The sequence below is a fragment of the Heterodontus francisci genome, chromosome 42 (assembly GCF_036365525.1).
Source record: "Heterodontus francisci isolate sHetFra1 chromosome 42, sHetFra1.hap1, whole genome shotgun sequence".
NCBI lineage: Eukaryota > Metazoa > Chordata > Chondrichthyes > Heterodontiformes > Heterodontidae > Heterodontus > Heterodontus francisci.
In genome coordinates this window covers 1,982,417-2,007,115 of record NC_090412.1, presented here as the reverse complement: position 1 = coordinate 2,007,115, position 24,699 = coordinate 1,982,417, and the positions used below count along the sequence as shown (strand labels likewise).

Below are 24,699 nucleotides of genomic sequence, written 5' to 3'. Positions count from 1 at the left end.
ACTGTCCATATACCCTACCGGATGCCCCAGTCACTGTCCATATACCCCACCGGATTCCCCAGTCACTGTCCATATACCCCACCGGACTCCCCAGTCACTGTCCATATACCCTACCGGATGCCCCAGTCACTGTCCATATACCCCACCGGATGCCCCAGTCACTGTCCATATACCCCACCGGATGCCCCAGTCACTGTCCATATACCCTACCGGATGCCCCAGTCACTGTCCATATACCCCACCAGATGCCCCAGTCACTGTCCATATACCCCACCGGATGCCCCAGTCACTGTCCATATACCCCACCGGATTCCCCAGTCACTGTCCATATACCGCAAAGGATTCCCCTGTCACTGTCCATATACCCCACCGGATGCCCCACTCACTGTCCATACACCCCACCGGATGCCCCAGTCACTGTCCATATACCCCACAGGATTCCCCAGTCACTGTCCATAGACCCCACTGGATGCCCCACTTACTGTCCATATACCCCACAGGATGCCCCAGTCTCTCCCCTCTGGATGCTGTTACTGGCTCTGCCCCTTCCTGCCAAATCCAGCACAGAAATCTGCCTTCATTTTCTTTAAAAGCTTCAGATGCAAATCTCATTAAGCACTTTCTGGAAAACTCATATCTTATGTCCTCTAATTATTTAAATTGTTAATTTAATTTCCTCTGTCCTATTTGATCCACACTAATGATTAATCTATAAACATTCTGTGTAATTTGTCTATTACAAACATTGCTGTAATTGGACTAGAGTTTGCCCAACTTATGACTTGTGATGAGAGAATACACGAGGCACACAAAAGTCCTTAAGCATACTTGCAGTAGCATGCACACTGATTACTACTTGTACACATAGTTCATTGATCTGTTCAAGGGTTGAGTCAAAAGCTTGTCCCAGCTCAGTTTACTACTATAGAGGAAGATAGAACTTGCATTTATATTTATATATAGAACTTGTTCCTTTCACAACTTCAGGATACCTCACGTCCTTCACAACCAATGACGTACTGTTGATGTGTAGTCACTGTTGTAACATGAAAAACACAGCAGCCAATTTGCACACAGCAAGCTCCCACAACAAGCCAAAAAGTAATGGCCAGGTAATCAGTTTTAGTGATATTTGTTGAGGGGTAAATATTGGCCAGGTCACTGGGGAGCACTCCCTGCTCTCATTTGAAAGTGCCTTAAGATCTTCTATGTTCACCTGAAAGGGCAGCTGGAGCCCTGGTTTTAGCATCTCACCCAAAAGAGGCCCCCTCTGACAGTGCTGCATCCCCTTAGCAGTGTCAGCTTGGATTTTAAGTTCAAATCCATGGAGTGGGATTTCTGACTCAGAGGTGACAGTCAGTCACAGCTGACACTGTACATGTTAAAGCTGATGTTAGTTCAATTCTTACTCAAGGATCATTTTGTCTACTCTTGTGCCATTGGCAAAAGTGATAGATGGAGATGTAAAACATGGGTGACTTACAGCTACCAGGAAAACAAACTCAATAATTTCCATCTCCTCTGTCTGCAGTGCATTATGGGTATATCCTGGCAGGACAAAATCACAAATGCAGCAGTCCTCTCAAAGGCAGAGCTCCCAAATCAAACAGAGGCAACTTCAGTGGATCGGACACACCTACAGGATGGAAGACGATCACATACCCAAGGACCTTCTGGATGGTGAGGTAGCCGGGGCCAGACGACCAGTCGGGCGCCCAAAGCTCCGCTTCAAGGATGCTTGCAAGCGTGACATGAAGGCCCTAAATGTCGACTATCACACCTGTTAGTCACTAGCTGGCGAAAGAGGGAAATGGCGACACATTCAGTGGACTGGCATGCACAACGACCAGTTGCTACAGCAGCTTGGCAACAGGAGCCAACGCCGAAAACAACAACTCACAGCATCATGATAGCTTCATGTGCGGTGCTTGTGGCAGAACCTGCCTCTCAAGGATTGGCCTTCACAGCCATCAGCAAAGGTGCACCATGGGAAGACATCCCACCTAAATGGATTGTTGCTGCATATCCATCATCTTTCATAGATAGAAGGATGCCAACCATAAAGACGGAAACTATCCAGTTGACAGACACAACTAATTTATTTTAAAATAAAAACAGAAAGTGTAGGAAATACTCAGCAGGTCTGGCAGCATCTATGGAGAGAGAATCAGAGTTAACGTTTCAGGTCTGTGACCTTTAATTTATTTTTTGGTGATGGTGCAAGACACTCACTGAAACCCCTGGAAATATCTAACGGCCGTTGTGTATAATGGGTGGGGCATGTAAGGGGTTGGGCATATAGTGTGTGGGCCATATAGAGTGAACACCTTACTCCTGATTTTATGATGGAAGCAAGATCATTGATGATGGTTGGACTGAGGATACTTCCCTAAAGAACGGCAGTGTCGTCCTGGGACTGTGATAATTGGCCTGTGACTACCACTACCACCTTCCTTTGGGTCAGATGTGACTCCAGCCAAGGAATGCTTTCCCCAAGGCCCACATTAACCTGTTTTGCCAGGACTCCTTGGTCGAATGCAACCTTGATGTATAGGTCAGCTATTCTCACCTCTTCTCTGGCATCTTCCAGATATCTCAGGCATCTTATATATATCAATTTAAAAGATACAGCACTGGGAAAGCATAACTTACTGAAGACTGGAAAGAAACCCCAGTTAACTTTTAACTAACCAAACTCTGGCATCTGCACTTTGCTAAGAGGAAATGAATCCTGAAACCTATTCTTTGATATAAATGAGGAGCTAGTTAGTAGGGTGATAAAGCAGTGATTGCTCATCAGAGATGGCAGGAAAGAAGCAGTGATAACCACATTGGCTTTATTTGTGAGTCTCACCACCACCAGAGCCGAAATCACCTCGGACCTACTTGGTTCTTGGTAAGTGCGGTTTCCCAGACCTGCAATAGAAACCTTTGTTTCGTGTGCTGTTGCTAAAATTACTGCTGTGTAAAACATGGCTTTAATAATCCCATAGACAATTTGCACACTCTGTCTTTATACTGGATTGTCAAATCCCATGTGGTGTAATATGTAATGATCTTCATCAGTCATACAACCACCACACACACACCCGTGACGGCAAAATTAATGGCATACAATGGGCAGTGGCACACTATTCGTTCAGTGTTACAGTAACATGTGTTTGTGGCAATCCGTACCCGTCTTGTGTATTGAGGCATTTTGGAACCTGCTCCTTTTTTGCTACTGAACTTTACACATGTTTTGTCTCTTTGCTTCTCTCTTTCTTTCCCTCTCTTTGATATAACTGAGGAGCTAGTGAGTAGGGTGATGAAGCAGTGATTGCTCATCAGAAATGGCAGGAAAGAATGGGTGGGTGCATCGTGCCTTTCCATACCGGCTTTGCCCAGGCTGGTTCTGTTCAATAAACACATTCCACATAATGTTGTTCTCTCCTCACAAGCGGCCCCATGGTGCTGCACTCCCACTGGTCCCACTTCTCGAAACCTCTTCCTTTATCCACTTTCATTCTTAAGACCTTATTGTAGAAAAAAAAATCTATACTTTGCCATTTCATTTTCTTTAAAATCTAGTTATGGATTTTTATGTGAAAAAGCACTTCTCACCATAATCGTCAGAAGGCAATTACTGTAATGATAGAAAAACCACCTTCAGATCAAATGGAATAGAACAAAAACAATCTTCATGCATTTTAGACATCTCTGTCCAGATCCAGACACCTGCTGTTTGATCATTTCTATTAACTCCTTTTGGCTGAGTTTGGTAAAACAAAAACATTCAAATGAGGATTAAAATGGCTCCACAATGTCGGTCTGAAGTTGTGAGATCTAGTCACATAGCTTCAAGGCTGGAGAGACATGTAACAAGAAAATAGTTGTGAGAAAGTGAAATGTGCTGATGAGGAAAGGGGCTAGAGGACGAGACACAGGGAGAAGGGCAAACGATACAGATAGAGCATGACATAAAACAGGATGGGGAGACCATGTGAAAACATAAGATAAAGATGAGTAACAAGAAAGAGAAAGGGGCAGGGAGGAAGTGAAAGAGAGGGAAAGAATGAGGAGAGGGGGAGGGAAAGAAAGAGAGAAACAAAAGAGACAGAATGAAGCAGAGTGCAAGAGGACAGGAAAGGAAATAGAGAGAAAGAAAGATTAACAGGAGACAGATAAACCTGTAGATCCGACGGAGAGATTAACAGATAATGCAGACAGTCATGGTGCTACATAATACCAAGAACTGCACAATATAATTTCCACAATATACTGGGAATCAACCATTGCTCATTGATAAGAATACCTCTTCCTCATTTAAAGACCAAAAATTACTTCAAGGTCACATGCTACTTCTCCATGCTGGGCTGTGCCAGTGATTTTCCAATATTACATTTTTCAGAGGGAATTTGCTCTCTTTCACCTGTTCCAGTAATCTTGTTTCCAAGGCCCTTATTTTGCCAATGATGTCACTTGAAATTATTTTCTTCATGAGAACTCATTTTCAATTGAAAACTGCAGCACATACATTGATGTAACTGTCGTTAACATTTCTTATTAAAGTAATGCCACGTCCAATTCTAACTAATAGTTTTTTATTCATTCTCAGGATGTGGGTGTCACTGGCAAGGCTGACATTTTTGCCCATTCTTAATTTCCCGGAGCACAGTGGCCTCTTGAAGTACTGCAGTCTGTGTGGTGACGGTGCTCCCACAGTTCTGCTCGATAGGGAGCTCCAGGATTTTGACCCAGCCATGAGGAAGGAATGGTGATCTATGTCCAAGTCAGAATGGTGTGTGACTGAGAAGGGAACTTGGAGGTGCTGATTATACAACCATAGAATGACACAGTACAAAGGGAGGCCACTGGGTCCATTGTGTCTGTGTCAGCACGTTCCCATGCAATGGTCCTTCAAGGAGGTGGCGGCCACGGGTTTGAAAGGTGCTCTTACAGAAGCGAGTTGCTGCAGTACATCTTGTAGATGGTACACACTGCTATCACTGTGCGTCAGTGGCGGAGAGTGTAAATGTTTAAGCTGGTGGATGGGCTGCTGATCAAGTGGACTGCTTTATCCTGATGGTGTTGAGCTTCATTAATGTTTTTGGAGCAGCACTCATCCAGGCAAGTGGACGGTATTCTATCACACTCCTGACTTGTGCCTTGTAGATGGTGGAGAGGCTTTGGGGAGTCAGGAGGCGAGTTACTCGCTGCAATTTATCAAGCCTCTGACCTGCTCTTGTAGCCACAATATTTATGTGGCTGGTCCAGTTGAGTTCCTGGTCAATGGTGATCCCCCAGGATGTTGATTGTGGGAGATTCAAGGGAAGTGGCTAGACAACTTAATTGAGGAGAATATTCAAGATCTAAACAAAGCTATCCCATGTCTCTGATTATAATTCACTTCTTAGGAGTATATAATCAAACTCTGAAAATGCCAGAATATATTATTTTAAAATGGGGACCAAAATACATCTGCTTGCCCTGGACCAATTGTCCCTGCACTCCAACTCCACTTTAAGTGATGCTTACACTTGGTGTTGACTCTCCATGTATAACGTTATGGGAGATCAAATTATATAGGTAATAAATTTAACATGGTCTTATTGAATCAGCATGTGTCATGAGAGTGTTGCAAACTGTACCATTAATTCCATTTACATCAATAAAGGACATAAATAGTAAAAATAAATCATTGAAAGATTGTCAAAGGGGTCCATGTCAACAAGCTGAGAATAAGATTCTTGTGGAAACTGCATAAATGTATTATGACTTTTCAAACATTTTGCACTGTAAAATGATCATCAATATTTTAAAAGTTCTTGGTTGGGTTAGTACCATCGTGAAAGGATTCCCAGGCTGCTGGGAGAGTTGAACGGGAATTGATTGAACGGTCAGTAATGTGCTCACTGCTACAAACACTTCAAACCATGTCACGTCTGTAAAAAGAGCATTTTCTCAACATCTCCCTTCCAAACACACGACCTGTGCCATCTCGAAGGACAAGAGCAGCAGATGCATGGGAACATCACCACCTGCAAGATCCCCTCCAAGTCACACACCATCCTGACTTGGAACTATATCGCCGTTCCTTCACTGTTGCTGGGTCAAAATCCTGGAACTCCCTTCCTAACAGCACTGTGGGTGTACCTACCCCACATGGACTGCAGTGGTTCAAGAAGGCAGCTCACCACCACCTTCTCAAGGGCAATTAGGGATGGGCAATAAATGCTGGCATAGCCAGTGAGGCCCACTTCCCATGAATGAATACAAAAAAAAATGTGGACAAATGGCTACTTTTTTTGGAAGACACAGGTTGGTGATGATGGTCACCTTTCACCCGATTAACATAGAACATAGAACAGTACAGCACAGTACAGGCCCTTCGGCCCACGATGTTGTGCCGAACCTTTAACCTACTCTAAGACCTAAATAACTATCTACCCTTCATTCTACTATCATCCATGTACCTATCCAAGAGTCGCTTAAATGCCCCTAATGTATCTGCTTCTACGACCACCGCTGGCAGCGCATTCCACGCACCCACCACACTCTGTGTAAAGAACCTACCTCTGACATCTCCCCGAAACCTTCCTCCAATCACCTTAAAATTATGCCCCCTGGTGATAGCCCTTTCCACCCTGGGAAAAAGTCTCTGACTATCCACTCTATCTATGCCTCTCATCATCTTGTACCCCTCTATCAAGTCACCTCTCATCCTTCTTCGCTCCAATGAGAAAAGCCCTAGCTCCCTCAATCTTTCTTCGTAGGACATGCCCTCCAGTCCAGGCAGCATCCTGGTAAATCTCCTCTGCACCCTCTCTAAAGCTTCCACATCCTTCCGATAATGAGGCGACCAGAACTGAACACAATATTCCAAGTGTGGTCTAACCAGGGCTCTATAGAGCTGCAGCATAACCTCGCGGCTCTTAAACTCAATCCCCCTGTTGATGAAAGCCAACACACCATACGCCTTCTTAACAACCCGATCAACTTGGGTGGCAACTTTGAGCGATCTATGGACATGGACCCCAAGATCCCTATGTTCCTCCACACTACCAAGAATCCTGTCTTTCAGTCTGTATTCCGCATTCAAATTCGACCTTCCAAAATGAATCACTTCACACTTTTCCAGGTTGAACTCCATCTGCCACTTCTCAGCCCAGCTCTGCATCCTGTCAATGTCCCGTTGCAACCTACAACAGCCTTCCACACTATCCACAACTCCAGCAACCTTCGTGTCATCGGCAAACTTGCTAACCCAGCCTTCCACTTCCTCATTCAAGTCATTTATAAAAATCACAAAGAGCAGAGGTCCCAGAACAGATCCTTGTGGAACACCACTGGTCACCGAGCTCCATGCTGAATACTTTCCATCTACTACCACCCTCTGACTTCTATGGGCCAGCCAATTTTGTATCCAGACAGCCAACTTTCCCTGAATCCCATGCCTCCTTACTTTCTGAATGAGCCTACCATGGGGAACCTTATCAAACGTCTTGCTAAAATCCATATACACCACATCCACTGCTCTTCCTTCATCAATGTGTTTTGTCACATCTTCAAAGAATTCAATAAGGATTGTGAGGCATGACCTGCCCCTCACAAAGCCATGCTGACTGTTTCTAATCAAACCATGCTTTTCCAAATAATCATAAATCCTGTCTCTCAGAATCCTCTCCAATAATTTGCCCACTACCGACGTAAGACTGACTGGTCTGTAATTCCCAGGGTTATCCCTATTCCCTTTCTTGAACAAGGGAACAACATTTGCCACCCTCTAATCATCCGGTACTACTCCAGTGGACAGTGAGGACGCAAAGATCATCGCCAAAGGCGCAGCAATCTCTTCCCTCGCTTCCGGTAATATCCTTGGGTATATCCCGTCTGGTCCCGGGGACTTCATATCATTCTTATTCCTGACACTTCTTGCGTTAAAATAGACACACTTCAACCCATCATACTGGCTGCAACTTTGCCCTGTCAACTGTCTAACCTTCCTCACAGACTCTCTGCACTCTGTATCTGCCTGTTCAACAGCTACCCCATCCACTGATCCGTGGCTCCGGTTCCCATCCCTCTGCAAAACTAGTTTAAACCCTCCCGAAGAGCTCTAGCAAACCTCCCGCCCAGGATATTGATGCCCCTCCAGTTCAGATGCAACCCGTCCTTCTTGTACAGGTCCCACCTTCCCCAGAAGGTATCCCAATGATCCACATATCTGAATCCCTCCCTCCTACACCAGTTCTGTAGCCACGTGTTCAGCTGCACGCTCCCTGTTTCTAGCCTCATATCATTCAAAATTTCCAGCACATCCTCCCTCTAAACCTCAACCTGTTCGAGCATATCAGCCTGTTTCACGCTGTCCTCACAAACGACCAGGTCCCTCTCACTAGTGAATACTGAAGCAAAGTAGTCATTTAGGACCTCCCCTACCTCCTCCGACTCCAGGCACAAGTTCCCTCCACTATCCCTGATCAGCCCTACCCTCACTCTGGCCATCCTCTTGTTCCTCACATAAGTGTAGAACGCCTTGGGATTTTCCTTAATCCTCCCCGCCAAGACTTTTTCATGTCCCCTTCTAGCTCTCCTAAGTCCATTCTTCAGTTCCTTCCTGGCTACCTTGTAACCCTCTAGAGCCCTGTCTGATCCTTGCTTCCTCAACCTTAAGTAAGCTTCCTTCTTCCTCTTGACTGGCTGTTCCACATCTCTTGTCATCCAAGGTTCCTTCACCCTACCATCCCTTCCCTGCCTCATCGGGACAAACCTATCCAGCAGTCGCAACAAGTGCTCCCTAAACAACCTCCACATTTCTGTCGTACATTTCCCTGAGAACATCTGTTCCCAATTTATGCTCCCCAGATCCTGCCTAATAGCATTGTAATTCCCCCTCCCCCAATTAAATATTTTCCCATCCCGTCTGCTCCTGTCCCTCTCCATGACTATAGTAAAGGTCAGGGAGTTGTGATCACTATCACCGAAATGCTCTCCCACCGAGAAATCTGCCACCTGGCCTGGTTCGTTGCCAAGCACCAAGTCCAACATAGTCTCCCCTCTAGTCGGCCTATCTACATATTGAGTCAGGAAACCTTCCTGGACACACCTGACAAAAACTGCTCCATCCAAACTATTTGCACTAAGGAGGTTCCAATCAATATTAGGGAAGTTGAAGTCACCCATGACAACAACCCTGTTACTTCTGCACCTTTCCAAAATCTGCCTCACAATCTGTTCCTCTGTGTCTCTGTTGCTATTGGGGGGGTCTATAGAAAACTCCCAACAAAGTGACTGCTCCTTTCCTGTTTCTGACTTCCACCCATAATGACTCAGTAGACAAACCCTCCTCGACGACCTCCCTTTCTGCAGCTGTGATACTATCCCTGATTAACAATGCCACTCCCCCACCTCTTTTACCTCCCTCCCTATTCCTTTTGAAACATCTGAACCCCGGAACATCCAACATCCATTCCTGCCCCTGTGATATCCAAGTCTCCGTAATGGCCACAACATCGTAGCTCCAAGTACTGATCCATGCTCTAAGTTCATCACCCTTATTCCTGACACTTCTTGCGTTAAAATAGACACACTTCAACCCATCATACTGGCTGCAACTTTGCCCTGTCAACTGTCTAACCTTCCTCACAGACTCTCTGCACTCGGTATCTGCCTGTTCAACAGCTACCCCATCCACTGATCCGTGGCTCCGGTTCCCATCCCCCTGCCAAACTAGTTTAAACCCTCCCGAAGAGCTCTAGCAAACTTCCCGCCCAGGATATTGATGCCCCTCCAGTTCAGATGCAACCCGTCCTTCTTGTACAGGTCCCACCTTCCCCAGAAGGTATCCCAATGATCCACATATCTGAATCCCTCCCTCCTACACCAGTTCTGTAGCCACGTGTTCAGCTGCACTCGCTCCCTGTTTCTAGCCTCACTAGCACGTGGCACTGGTAACAATCCTGAGATTACTACTCTGCTCATCCTGCCTTTCAGCTTCCAACCTAATTCCCTATATTTGCTTTTCAGGTCCTCATCCCTTTTCCTAGCTATGTCATTGGTACTGATATGTACCACGACCTCTGGCTGCTCCCCCTCCCCCTTAAGAATCCTGTGGACTCGATCCGAGATTAGTGAGTGACTATCAGCATGCTGGGGACTGGGGGGTGCTGGAACTAACCATTTGGGGTGTGAGTATTTCCCAGAGGGAGAAGAGACTGCAGGGAAGTACTGGAGTAGATACGGGGAGTTAGATTGTGTGGGATTGTGGTCAAGATCAAGTCAATAATGTTAGAACCAGGTAATGCCATGGTCAGAATGAGAAGCTGGACACGATGCTCAGTGTCTGCCACTCCTCCTGTAAATCAATATGGGACTTTCTGTTTTGTGAAACATAGAAAATAGGAGCAGGAGTAGGCCATTCGGCCCTTCGAGCCTGCTCCGCCATTCATTATGATCATGGCTGATCATCCAACTCAGTAACCTGTTCCCGCTTTCGCCCCATACCCTTTGATTCATTTAGACCCCAGAGCTATATCTAACCCCTTCTTGAAAACATACAATGTTTTGGCCTCACCTGCTTTCTGTGGTAGCGAATTCCACTGGCTCACCACTCTCTGGGTGAAGAAATTTCTCCTCATCTCAGTCCTGAAAGGTTTACCTCATATCCTGAGACTATGATCCCTGGTTCTGGACTCCCCCATCATCGGGAACATCCTTCCTGCATCTACCCTGTCAAGTCCTGAAGTCCTGTTAGAATTTTATAGGTTTCTATGAGATCCCCCCTCACTCTTCTGAACTCCAGCGAATATAATCCTAACTGACTCAATCTCTCCTCATATGTCAGTCCCGCCATCCCAGGAATCAGTCTGGTAAACCATCGCTGCACTCCCTCTATCGCAAGAACATCCTTCCTCAGATAAGGAGACCAAAACTGCACACAATATTCCAGGTGTGGCCTCACCAAGGCCTTGTATAATTGCAGCAAGACATCCCTGCTCTTGTACTCGAATCCTCTCGCTACGAAGGCCAACATACCATTTGCCTTTTTTACCGCCTGTTGCACCTGCATGCTTACCTTCAGCGACTGGTGTACGAGAACACCCAGGTCTCGTTGCATATTCCCCTCTCTCAGTTTATCCACATTATACTGCATCTGCCATGCATTAGCCCACTCACTCAACTTGTCCAAATCACCCTGAAGCCTCTCTGCATCCTCCTCACAATTCACCCTCCCATCCAGTTTTGTGTCATCTGTAAATCTGGTGAAAGGTGCTATATAATGTATGTTTGTATGTAAGTAACTACATATCTACACACTGATGACGATGATAATGCAATCTCTGCAGGACATTCCCTCCGTCAAATGCTTGATTTTTTAGCTTAACGTGCACAAATTCTTAGCCAAAAGAGAGTTTAAATATTTTTGTTAATAAACACTAAACTTTCTGCAAAGTTCTGTGCACAACCCAAGACAATGAGGGCATCTTTTTCAGAGTGATTTACGCAAAGGAGAAGCAATCTAAAGTCATCATTCCTGTCACTGTGCAATCTATCAGCTCCTTAATCATCTATACCGCATAATGAATTAGTGTCTGATAATATAAATAATTTCATGAGTGAGTTAAGCAAATAGCTCATGTGAGACTATGGATAAGAACTTTGATTAATTCAGTTATATAATAAAAACAAAATACTGCGGATGCTGGAAATCTGAAATAAAAACAAGAAATGCTGGAACCACTCAGCAGGTCAGGCAGCATCTGTGAAAAGAGAAGCAGAGTTAACGTTTCGGGTCAGTGACCCGAAGAAGTTCCGAAGAAGGGTCACTGACCCGAAACGTTAACTCTGCTTCTCTTTTCACAGATGCTGCCTGACCTGCTGAGTGGTTCCAGCATTTCTTGTTTTGATTAATTCAGATCTGACTCTGAAATCAAAGTCTGAGTGTCAAATCCAAGTGATACAAGTTCACGACGAGAGGGTCAAAACATCATCCAGTATGAGAAATGGCAGAGTCACAGAGGAGCAGTGGAACAGAGAATGAAGCAATTCTCAACAAGAACACAGGAACATAAGAAATGGGAGCAGGAGTAAACCATACAGCCCCTCGAGCCTTCTCCGCCATTCAATATGATCGTGGCTGACCTTCTGCCTCAACTCCACTTTCACTCCCGCTCCCTATATCTCTTGATTCCCTGAGACACAAAAAATCTCTCTATATATTCAATGATGGTGGATCCAAAACCCTCTGGGGTAGAGAATTACAACCCATTGAGTGAAGAAATTTCTTCTCATCTCAGTCCTGATTGATCGCTGCCACCGCCCCCCCCAGCACTGACCGCCCCCCCCAGCTTATCCTGACACTGTGCCCCCTTGTTATAGGCCCAATTTACTCAGCTCCTCATCATAGGACAACCCCTTGGACCAATTTAGTGAACCTTTGCTGTCCTGCCTCCAATGCAAGTATATCTCTCCCTCACAATAGAGACCAAAACTGCAAACAGTATTCCAGGTGTGGCCTCACCAAAGCCCCATAAAATTGTAGGAAACTTCTTTATTCTTCTACTCTAATCCCCTTGCAATAAAGGCCATCATGCCATTTGCTTTCCTACCTGCTTGCTGTACCTACATGCTAACTTTTTGTGTTTTTTGTACAAGTACACCCAAGTCTTTCTGAACATCAACATTTACAAGTTTCAAGCTATTCTGCTTTTCTATTCTAACAACCAAAGTGAATAACCTCACACTTCCCCACGTTATACTTCATCTGCCACCTTGTTGTCCACTCAAGAATTAGGCCAGCACTAACTTTCATCTCACCTGTGCCAAACTTGTACAGGCGAGCTCCCTCCTCTCGCTCGAAATAACAAGTGTGAAAATGTCCCATGATATGTTTAGATGAAGAAGTCCTTTCAGTCCATTTGATCTCATCCCCTCTAGACACCAGCCCTACCAAACCTTATGCTAGAGCCACTGGAGACAGGATTGGTGCGAGTCATCGACCGGGGATGTTAACTCTGCTTCTTTCTCCACAGATGCTGCCTGGCCTGCTGAGTATTTCCAGCATTTTCTGTTTGTGTTTCAGATTTCCAGCATCTGCAGTATTTTGCACTCTTATTGTTGCTCCATGTTGGTTATTTGTAAGTGCAGTTAGTTTCAATTCAAAATGAGGAAAATATGTATCGCTTGATGCAAAGTGTAATTTCTTTGTTTTAACAAAGCTCATTTGTGTGGATAGAAATGGCACACTATTGTATGTGAAATGGTTGATGCTGACTTACTGCAAGGTTTTTACCATTTTTAAACTTTGAAGTGAAACCAGGAGTCCATGCACTAATAGAATGCGTCACTGATGGGGTTCAGGATATTCTCATATGTGCATGAGATTGTTTTTTGCAGTGCTTGTGAGTTTTGAGTCTTCTGCACATCGCTCTCTGGATATCACACGGGGTTTGAGGAAGCAGAGCTGATTGCAGAATATGAACGACTAATTCATGTGTCAATGTCTGATTAAGTCATAGATTGCAAAGGGCATCATACTGAAACTTGAACTTTCAATGGGTTTTAGAAATAGTGGCATCGAGTACAAAAGCCAAGAAGTTATGCTAAATCTATATAAAACAATAATGCGACCCCAGGTGGAGTGTTGTGCCCAATTCTGCCCACCACACTTTAGGAAGGACCTGGAGAGGGTACAAAAAATATTTACTTGAATGGAATGAGAGATTACCATTACGTGGATATAGTAGAGAAGATGGGGTTTTTCACCTTAAAGCAGAGAAGCCTAAGGGGATTTGATGGAAGTTTATAAAATCATGAAGGGTTTAAATAGAATAAAGAAAAACTAATTGCAATGGCTGAAGTGTTGATAAACACAGGGCACAGACTTAAGGTGATTGGAAAAAGAAACAAGCTTTTTTATGTAACGAGTGGTTAGAATTTTGAATGCACTCCCTGTTCGAGCGGTGAATACAGATTCAAGAGTAGCCTTCAAAAAGGAATAAGATAACTAGTTGAAGGAGAAAAGGTTGAAGAGATATGGGGAAAGAGCAGAGTCCTGGCGAATCACATAACTAGGGCTATAGATAGGGCTTTAAACTAAATAGTGGGGGGGAGGGTGCAGTTGCATGGAACAACAGGAAGTTAAAGGAGAAGGTAGGAGTGCAGGTTAGTGGTGAGGCTGATTGTTACCAAACTGCAAGAAGTATACTGGTTAAACCAGAAGAGAGAAATAATTAACAGGCGAATAAAGCATCAGTGCTGAGGGACAGGTTAGGGGGTATAGCCCAAATAAGAGTTCTATATACAAATACACGGAGCGTAAGGAATAAACTAGATGAACTGCAGGCGCAAATTCAAACGGAAGATTATGATGTGGTGGCCATTGCGGAGACGTGGCTGCAGGATGGTCGGGACTGGGAACTCAATATACCTGGTTATAAAGTTTACAGGAGGGACAGGGAAAATGGCAGAGGGGGTGGAGTAGCCTTACTGATTAGAAATATCATCTCATTGGTGAGGGAGGATATAATGAGGAGAAAGCATCCAGTGGAGACCTTCTGGGTGGAATTGAGGAACAGAAAAGGATCTAAAACTGTAATAGGTGTTGTGTATAGACCCCCTGGTAGCAGTTCTAAGGTGTTAGATTGTATAAATGCACAAATTAGGCAAGTGTGTAACAAAGGCAGAGTAGTATTAATGGGGGATTTTAACTTACACATAGATTGGGAGAGGCAGACTAGCACCTGTCAGAAAGGTAGTGAATTTCTGGAATGTGTCTGTAATAGTTTCCTAAAGCAATATGTCCTCGATGTAACAAAGGGACAGGCAATATTAGATTTAGTTATGAGTAATGAGCCAAATTTAATTAGTAGCCTAACTGTGCGTGAACATTTATCAAATAGTGATCACAACATGATCGAATTCAAGGTAGCGTTTGAAAGTGAAAAGCACGAATCAGCTACTAGAATTTTAGACTTGGGATGAGACAGAGACTGTCCACGGTAAACTGGGTAGATCTGTTAATGGGTCAAATGACTGAAGAAAAGTGGAGAATATTTAAAGAAACATTTAACGAAATACAGAGTGAGTATATACCCCTAATAGGAAAAAGCTCCACTTCACAGAAAAAACAGCCATGGACAACTAAAGAGATTAGGGATAGCATAAAACAAAAATAGCTTACAAAAATGCAAAACGCAGCACAGATCCGGCCGAATGGGATCCATACAAAGACCAGCAAAGGGTCACAAAGCAGCTTATAAGAGCTACTAAAAGAGATTATGAAAGGAAACTTGCAAGGGACATCAAAATCAATAAGAAGAAATTTTATTACATAAAGGGAAAGCGGGTGGTCAAGAGCAATGTCGGCCCACTAAAAGCTGAAACTGGAGATATTGTCATTGATAATGGGGAAATGGCAGGCATGTTGAACAATTACTTTGCCTCAGTATTTACAGTTGAAAAGGAGGATAACTTGCCGAAAGTCCCAAAAAAATTAATAGCCGATAAGGGACAGGGAGTTAATACAATTAACATAAGTAAATCATCAGTAACAAGGAAATTAATGGAATTAAAGAGGGAGAAATCCCCAGGACCTGACGGTTTCCATCCGAGGGTGTTAAAGGAAGTAGGGGAGCACATTGTAGATGCCCTAACTATAGTCTTTCAGAGTTCCCTAGATTCAGGAGTGGTCCCTCTGGATTGGAAAGTTGCACATGTCACTCCACTTTTTAAGAAGGGTGAAAGGGGGAACCAAGGAAATTACAGACCAGTTAGCCTGACATCTGTGGTGGGCAAGTTGCTGGAGTCTATAATCAAGGATAGGGTGACTGAACACCTAGAAAAATTTCAGTGAATCAGGGACAGCCAGCGTGGATTCATGACGGGAAGGTCATGCCTGACAAATCTCATGGAATTTTTTGAAGAGGTGACTAAGGTAGTGGACAGGGGAGTGTCCATGAATGTTATTTATATGGACTTCCAGAAGGCATTTGATAAAGTCCCACATAAAAGACTGTTAACTAAGGTAGAAGCCCTTGGAGTTGAGGGCAAATTATTGACATGGTTAGAAAGTTGGTTGAGTGGTAGGCGACAGAGAGTGGGGATAATGGGTAAGTACTCCGATTGGCAGGATGTAACTAGTGGTGTCCCACAGGGATCTGTGTTGGGGCCTCAATTATTCACATTATTCATTAACGACTTGGATGATGGCACAGTAAGTCATATATCCAAATTTGCTGATGGTACAAAGTTAGGCGGCATTGTAGATAGTCTAGATGATAGCATAAAATTGCAAAGAGATATTGACAGACTAGGTGAGTGGGCAAAACTGTGGCAGATGGATTTCAATGCGGGCAAGTGTGAGGTTATCCATTTTGGACCAAAAAAGGATAGAGCAGGGTACTTTCTAAATGGGAAGAGGTTAAGTACAGTAGATGTCCAAAGAGACTTGGGGGCTCAGGTGCACAAATCTTTAAAATGCCACGAGCAAGTGCAGAAAATAATCTAAAAGGCTAATGGAATGCTAGCCTTTATATCCAGAGGATTGGAGTATAAAGACACAGAGGTTATGCTGCAGCTGTACAAAACCCTGGTTAGACCCCACTTGGAGCACCACACCTTAGGAAGGATATATTGGCCTTGGAGGGAGTGCAATGTAGGTTTACAAAAATGATACCTAGACTACAGGAGTTAAGTTACGAGGAGAGATTAGACAAATTAGGCCTGTTTTCTCTAGAATTTAGAAGGTTAAGGGGTGATCTGATTGAAGTCTTCAAGATATTAACAGGAAAAGACAGGCTAGATAAAGATAAACTATTTCCACTGGTTGGAGATTCTAAAACTAGGGGGCATAGTCTAAAAATTAGGACTAGACCGTTCAGGAGAGATGTTAGGAAGCACTTCTTCACGCAAAGGGTGGTAGAGGTTTAGATCTCTCTCCCACAAACAGCAGTTGAAGCTAGAACAGTTGCTAATTTTAAATCTGAGATAGATAGATTTTTGTTAAGCAAAGATATTAAGGGATATGGGCCAAAGGCAGGTATATGGAGTTAGGCTGCAGATCAGCCATGATCTCATTGAATGGAGAGACAGGCTCTAGGGGCTGAATGGCCTATCTTCCTATGTTCCTATAGCAGTGGAGTGGGACTAACAGGATTGCTCTTTGAAAGAACTGGTGCAGAATCAAAGGGCTGAATGGCCTATCCTGTGCTGTACTATTCTATGACATAGACTGTTAGAAAAGAAGGGATCTGGATAGGGCAACAGGTTAATGGGATATGGTGAGTTTTTGGTGGGAGAAAAAAGGCAGCCAGGGCGATTGGTCAGCAGGATGTGGCAGTGAGGAAAGGTATTACACTGGGATGGCAGAGGTATGATAAGGACAGAGGAAAGCAGGTGATGTTGTGCATGGTTCCCTCTGGCTTCAATAAGATTAATATGATGGAAATGACATGACATTGGCGGTCAAATCCTCGTACAGGAAATAAGCATGATACAAACAGGAAATCTCAACTCCTTTAATTTACTGTTGATAGTTAGATTAATGTGTTTACTTTCCAACCTTTCTAATTTTTAAACAATCCACACTGGTAGCAGCCATCACAGAATGAATAATGTGGCTTAGTTGAATACTATTGCTTTATTTCACTTCTGTTTTGGGTTTCTGTTTATATCAAAGCTTTTTTTACTTTTATCTCAGTTGTGCTTTTCTTGCAAAAGCAGTCTCACTCTGCACCATAAATTATACATTCATTTTAAAATCCAGTTATATTAATAAAGGAACAGTATTTTACAAGTAAATAGCTGAAAGATTCTGTCAAATGGAAACGTAAGCTGACCAAACAAAGAGTTCTCTGGAAGTGTAAACAAGTTATTGCCTCTGGATAAAGGCAGAGTACAGCCTATCAAATGCTGATGATTACACACCCATTTTCCTGAAAGCTATAATGTCCCTTTCTTCAACAGCTTCTGTTTTACTGAAAAATGGTCATAGGTTTGAGGTTAAAAAGAAAGTAGCCTTTATTCAGCACTCATCGCATCTCTCAAAAACGGCCAAAGCATTTCACATACTGCGAATTACTTTGCCGTGCAGTGACTTACCTGGGTGCGTACAGTACAGCAAGATCCCAAGAATAGTAATGACCAATGTATCTGTTCTTAGTGGCAATGTTTGAGAGAAAAGCATTAGCCAGGACATTGGAAGCACATCCTTCTCTTCATGGAACCTTTGAGGTTCCCTAAACTACTGAACAGACAGTTGGGGCTTCAGTTTCAAATTCCTCTAAAGGATGATGTCTCCAACAATGCAGCACTCCCTCTATTGCTGGAGGGCAGTCTACAGTAGTTGTTAAAGTCCTGGAAAGGGGCTTAAAGCCACAATCTCCTGACACAGAGGCAAGAGCCATACATGGTGTAGACACCTGGGAGGCTAAAAGGAGAGCTAAACAGAGAAAGGTTTACCATGAAGTGAGGAGTTTTGTGATCATATTGAGCAATAACTGCACAGAGGAATTTTGGAGAGCTGCCAGGAAATGGTTCTTTACACAGGGAGTAACTCACAGGTGAAACAGGTTAAATGAAAACTGGGTGATGCCTGCAGAATAGGTTAATTTAAAGAAGTAAAAGAAAGACGTGCATTTCTATAGCACCTTTCACAATCTCAGAATGTCCCAAAGTGCTTCACAGCCAATGAAGTACTTTTGAAATGTAGTCACTGTCGTAATGTAGGAAACCATGGCAGCAATTTACACACAGCAGGTTCCCACAAACAGCAATGATAATGGCCAGATAATCTGTTTTATTGATGTTGATTTAGGGATAAATATTGGCCAGCTGGGGTTAGCTCCCGCTATTCTTCAAAATAATACCATGGGATCCTTTACGTCCACCTGAGAGCGCAGGTGGGGCCTCAGTTTAATGTCTCATCAGAAAGTGTGCACTTCCGACAGTGCAGCACTCCCTTAGCACTGCACTAGTGTGTCAGTCTGGATTATGTGCTCCAGTCTTTGGAGTAGGACTTGAACAAGCAACCTTCCCTCTTAGCTAAGACTGCCATTTGAGTGAGATGCTTTTTGAGCCTTTTTATAGGTTGTAATAATTTATGTCCTTTATCCTGCCACTTCTTTTTAATTGTCCACCTTCCTTTAAATTTCACCAATGCACAATTTCCTACTCCCATGAATAGTCTGCTTCTGCTTTATGCTTAAATCTGCACTGGGAACTTTCAATAATTATGCAAATCAGCCAATCCCTGATGATCAAATGTATGAGCATATTAACATTCTAGTCAGATTTACACCAGTCCTTACTGTTGACTTAACCCAGTCACCCTTATATTTCAACCTATTTCTTATACATACTCCCACTCTGACATAACTCTTCTAAAAAGTACTTGCTATTTTCCCTCCTTCAATCAATATTTTATCCACTCCTAGTATTGAACCTAAATCCTACAGCTTTGAACTGAACTAATAGCCCTTCATATGGAACTTTGTCAAATGTCTTCTGGATGTCTAAGCATAGCATGTAGGACTTTCCACAGTCCACTCGAATTGTCAATTTTTCTTTCTCTTATGAATTAATGTTGACTGCATCCACTCAGTCATCATTGTACAGATAATCTTTATTGCTTACTCCTGATAATTGACCTGTAATTTATATGGGATTGAAGTTAGATTAATGGGTCTGCAGTTGCCTGTGTTTGGTTTGTTGCCTTTTTTGAAAATGAACACCATGATAAGCTATTTATGAGGTACTGGTTTCTCACAATGTTCAGTGACTCCCTCATAATAATTGTCAGTGCTTAACAAATCTCCTCCCTAGTCTCTTCATACTTAGGGATAAATGCCAGATCCCCCCAGGGATTTATTTGTTTTCAGCCCTATCACAGGACTTCCATCTAATTTATATGAAAATCATTAATTTTGCTTGAGTTATGTGTGTGTGTATGTGGGCAGGACAGGTTGCTCATGTTGTCTCCTGTGAACACTGGAAGGAAGCAATCTTTCAGAATATTAACCATCGTGTGTTCATGCACTGTGTGAAGCCTGCTTGCATATTTTGCCATAATCTGCTCTTTTCTGTGTTGGCCTTTTCATTCTTGATGTATTGAAAGAAATTATTGTTACATCTGGCGTCTGCAGCTGTGTTTTTCCCCCCAAAATCAACTGCTTTCCTTCTATATTTCAGTGAGTGCTTTTTTTTTAAGCAGTGGCACTGTCTTTTGTATATCAGACCATTGCCCCATGATCTTCACACATGCAGTCCTATCTAATTACCCAGCGAGATCCTTTAATACTACTTACACCTGCTATTTGATTTACCATTCTATTTTCTTCCCCTTTTGCTTTATCTTGCTGTTTCTTGCTCTATGGGTCTATCATTTCAATAACTTCCAACTTGAGCTGTACAGCAAAATTTATATTTCTTTCAAAAACATTTGTTTTCATTTTCCACATTTTTTGGTTTCTATCTTCTGGCCTTATAACAACACAACTTCACCTCAGCAGCACTATAATACATTGTCCATGACATTATACAGTTCTCTCCTATAAAACATTGCATAACCTGGCTAATCAGCAACACCACACAAGATCCATCAATATATTTTTATATATGAATATAACATGTCTGCAACACTGCAGATATTAAATCAATTTTGAGGCATGAGGAAGAAAGCTAGACATTGCATCGCAAATTTTTCTAAACTGGAGTATGCAACTTACAAGCAAATTATTGACTGCCAAATGACCTCACTAATTTACACGTAATTACAATTAATGTGCCTGGATTCCCACAGAGAATATTCAAGTATTGTTCTTAAAGTAATAGTCCACATTAGCAAGTAAATATCGCAACGGTTTCTCCATGTGTCAGTCTACCTCTGAGTAGAGCCAGAAGATCCATTATTTTAAATTACATTTGTTACAGTTTTCAGCACAGTAACTACTCTTGACAGAGCTGTGACAATGCCAAATTATTATTAGCACTAAGGTAAATTGAAAGACTTGGGAAGAGGCAGAAATTTGCCATGAATTATGTCCTTGAGATCTTCCAGTCATGAAAAACAGGTTCCATTCCCAGTCACATACTGTAATGCTCACTCACTCTTTTCATGCCCAGCCTGAACGATACGAGAGAGATAGAATCCACAAAAGCACAGTCACGTTAATCTGTGTGACAGCAGTTTCTGTTCTTGTCTTTATCTCTGGCGGCGGCAGAATGCTTTGGGATGCTTCTGTGCCAAGCAAATGAGTTTGGAGAGTGTTCTGCACTTGACAGTTGGCAAAATGCATTCAGTCTTCACAGGTACTTCTCACTCAAACTGGCTGCCACTCATCTGGGCTGTCAACACCACTGTCTTCGCACATACAGGAATGTACACAGCGGACAGATGGAGGCTAGAACATTCAACAAAATCATCCATATTTCACTAAGCTTAAATCACTGTATGAAACCTTGATCCAACATAACTCTGTATCTGAGCAGGAGCTTGCTTGGGATGAGATTCATTCGGTTCTTCTGTTGGCGTGTCTGTTCTGGCACTCTGAAAGGGAGAAGCTAAAGGAAGGAAAACGGGCCTTTTGTTGCGTTACACTCATTGGAAGTAGCGAGCAAAGCTTAGGCACTACACCTGATCTTCCCTCAACATCAACATTTCTCTAGTGCCATATTCTCAGAAATGTGTCAAAAGGCTTCACAAACAATGAATTTCTTTGAAGACCAGGAATTGCTTTAGGCAAACATAGGAGTCTTGCACATAGTGAGAGCCCACCAAAACAATGGGTTGAATGGCCAGCTAAGTTTTGGATAGATGAGAGGAAAATGGAGGCCAGGACGTAGGAAGGATCCCCAGATTTTCTTCAAAAAAATTGTTATTGGATATTCCACCTGAAGGGCAAAAATTGGTTTAATGGCATCAACAACAATGCTGCACTCCCTCAACACTGCATTAGGCAAAACCCGGATATTTATTTGCTTAACAACTCTTCCATTCAGTAGAAGATTTGTACTTGAGGCTGAGATCTTCCAGCTTACACATAATCCTGTGGTGTACAGCCCATGATTGAAAATCTCACATCTGCGATTTGTGCAGTGCTTAGAGCTGTGACATGAGGAGTTTCCTACATCTCCTGGTCAACGGACTGTTACCTGGAGGAGAGTCTGCACTTCCTTGGGCTTGGTTTGTGTGTCAGTAAAAAATGTATTTCTCCAAACCCTCATTAACATACAACTGAATGAACAGTGAGCATATTCATGATGGTGACTTTTTTGCTATAAAAGTATAGTTGAATATTTTTGATTGGGATTCTTACCCTCTGAGCCTGGCCATGTGCCTCAGAGCTCATTACACCCACCTACAGAAATGTGCTATTAGCCAACACATCAGAGTGGGACAATCCAATCAGACACTCAATTTCCAGACTTACCTGTGATGTGGGGCAGGGGAAAATGAATGGGACAACTATCCTCTTGAAAATTACTTGTACCTGCAAGTATTGCTAAGACTTGGAAACAAGTTATCTCTTGGCCACAGTTAGTACAGGCCTGGAAGACCATGGTACTGAGCATATAATGGAAGTATTAGCCTAATAAAAATAAAAAGGCTGCTCACTCTGACATTTAGTTGTTAAACAGTTACTGGAGGGCAAGAATTGTGTTAAAGGACAGAAAACAGAGAGTAGGAATAAACAGGTCATTCTCAAGTTGGCATGCTGTGAATAGTGGGGTACCACAAGGATCAGTGCTTGGGTCCCAGCTATTCACAATCTATATCAATGATTTGGATGTGGGGACCAAATGTAATATTTCCAAGTTTACTGATGACACAAAACTAGGTGGGAATGTAAGTTGTGAGGAGGATGCAAAAATACTTCAAGGGGATTTAGACAGGCCAAGTAAGTGGGCAAGAACATGGCAGATGGAATTTAATGTGGAAAAATGTAAGGTTATCCACTTTGGTAGGAAAAACAGAAATGCAGAGTATTTCTTAAATAATGAGAGATTGGGAAGTGTTGGTGTCCAAAGAGACCTGGGTGTCCTTGTTCATAAGTCACTAAAAGCTAACGTGCAGGTACAGCAAGTAATTAGGAAGGTAAATGGTATGTTGGCCTTTATTGCAACAGGATTTGAGTACAGGAGTAAAGAAGTCTTGCTGCAATTGTATAGAGCATTGGTAAGACTGCATCTGGAGTATTGTGTACAGTTTTGGTCTCCTTACCGAAGGAAGGATATACTTTCCATCGAGGGAGCGCAACGAAGGTTCACCAGACTGATTCCTGGGATGGCAGAATTGTCCTATGAGAAGAGATTGAGGAGACTGGGCCTGTATTCTCTACAGTTTAGAAGAATGAGAGGTGACTCATTGAAGAACACAAAATTCTTACAGGGCTCAACAGGGTAGATGCAGGAAGGATGTTTCCCTGGGTTGGGGACACAATCTCAGAATAAGAGGTAGACCATTTAGGACTGAGATAAGGAGGAATTTCTTCACTCAGAGGATGGTGAATCTTTGGAATTATCTAACCCAGAGGGCTGCGGAGGCTCACTCATTGAGTATATTCAAGACAGAGATTAATAAATTTCTAGATATTAAAGATATGAAGGGATATGGGGATAGTATGGGAAAATGACATTGAGGTAAAAGATTAGCCATGATCCAGTTGAATGGTGGAGCAGGCTTGAGAGGCCGAATGGCCTACTCTTGCTCCTATTTCCTATGCCCCTATGTCTGAAGGTTTCATCTCCGATCTTCTCTTCCTGTCACACATGCCACCATTCCTCAGTCTCCTGCCCCCTCTATCCTCCGCCCCCTCTTGCTCCCCTCAACAATTCCATCTTTCCCTCTCTCCCTTCATCCTCCAAAGTCTCCTCTCCCCACCCCTTCCATCCTCAGAACCCCTTCCCTACCCCAGACTCCCTCCATCCTTCAACCCCAGCCCCCTCCACTCTCCACCCTCCGAGCCCCTCCACTTCATCCGCTCTTCATCCTCCGACCTCCTTCATCCACTTCCCTGCCAATTCCTTGGTGATCTGGAAATTTCCCTGTGATTTTGTCTGTGACCGGAAAGGATCACTTGTGCTCCTTGTCTTCACTGTGTAATGTAGTGTCTGTTGTTTTTATTTCCCCTCCAGCAAACACTGATTTAGGTTGACTGCCTGTTATTATATGCATCTGCTCTATGACCAGTTACTGTATTTTATTCTTTATATTGATAAACTGAGGTTGTACAGGCCTTGAAATCTGACCTCTAACTGTTACATGTATTCCACAAATTCTGCCTCTGAGGCAATCTCAGATTCAAGCTCCCCTACCTCTGCCCCGACTTTACTCTCTATCACTGCATTGCCTGTCTCACCTCTATCACACTTATCTGGTCTGTTTTCAATCAAACCAAGCAATAACAGGTTCGCACAAAGATATCAGATGTGACATATGTCACATATACATATTTGGAAAAATCAAATTGCATTTGTGTAGTTTTCCATATATAAGTTAGGCAATTTAATTTAGTCAGGTCACCAGGTCTCAGCATAACACACAGAAGCTGATTACGCTGTGCATGCTAACCCTGAAACATCAAATCTCACATGTCTCTCAAAGTCAGAGCAATTCAAGCATGGGATAGAGGCATTAAGTAATCTACCATTCCACCCATTCAAAATCTGACTAGAATTTAAACTGGCTGAAGACAGTTACTGAAGAGTAAACTGAGTTGA

General features: G+C 43.1%; 1 protein-coding gene across 2 annotated transcripts in view; it reads right to left on the bottom strand.

Moving 5' to 3' along the window:
* LOC137355387 (glutamate receptor ionotropic, delta-1-like) overlaps nt 1-24,699 on the bottom strand; it is a 410,432-nt gene that overhangs the window by 162,961 nt on the left and 222,772 nt on the right. The gene's annotated exons all lie outside the window — the stretch shown is intronic.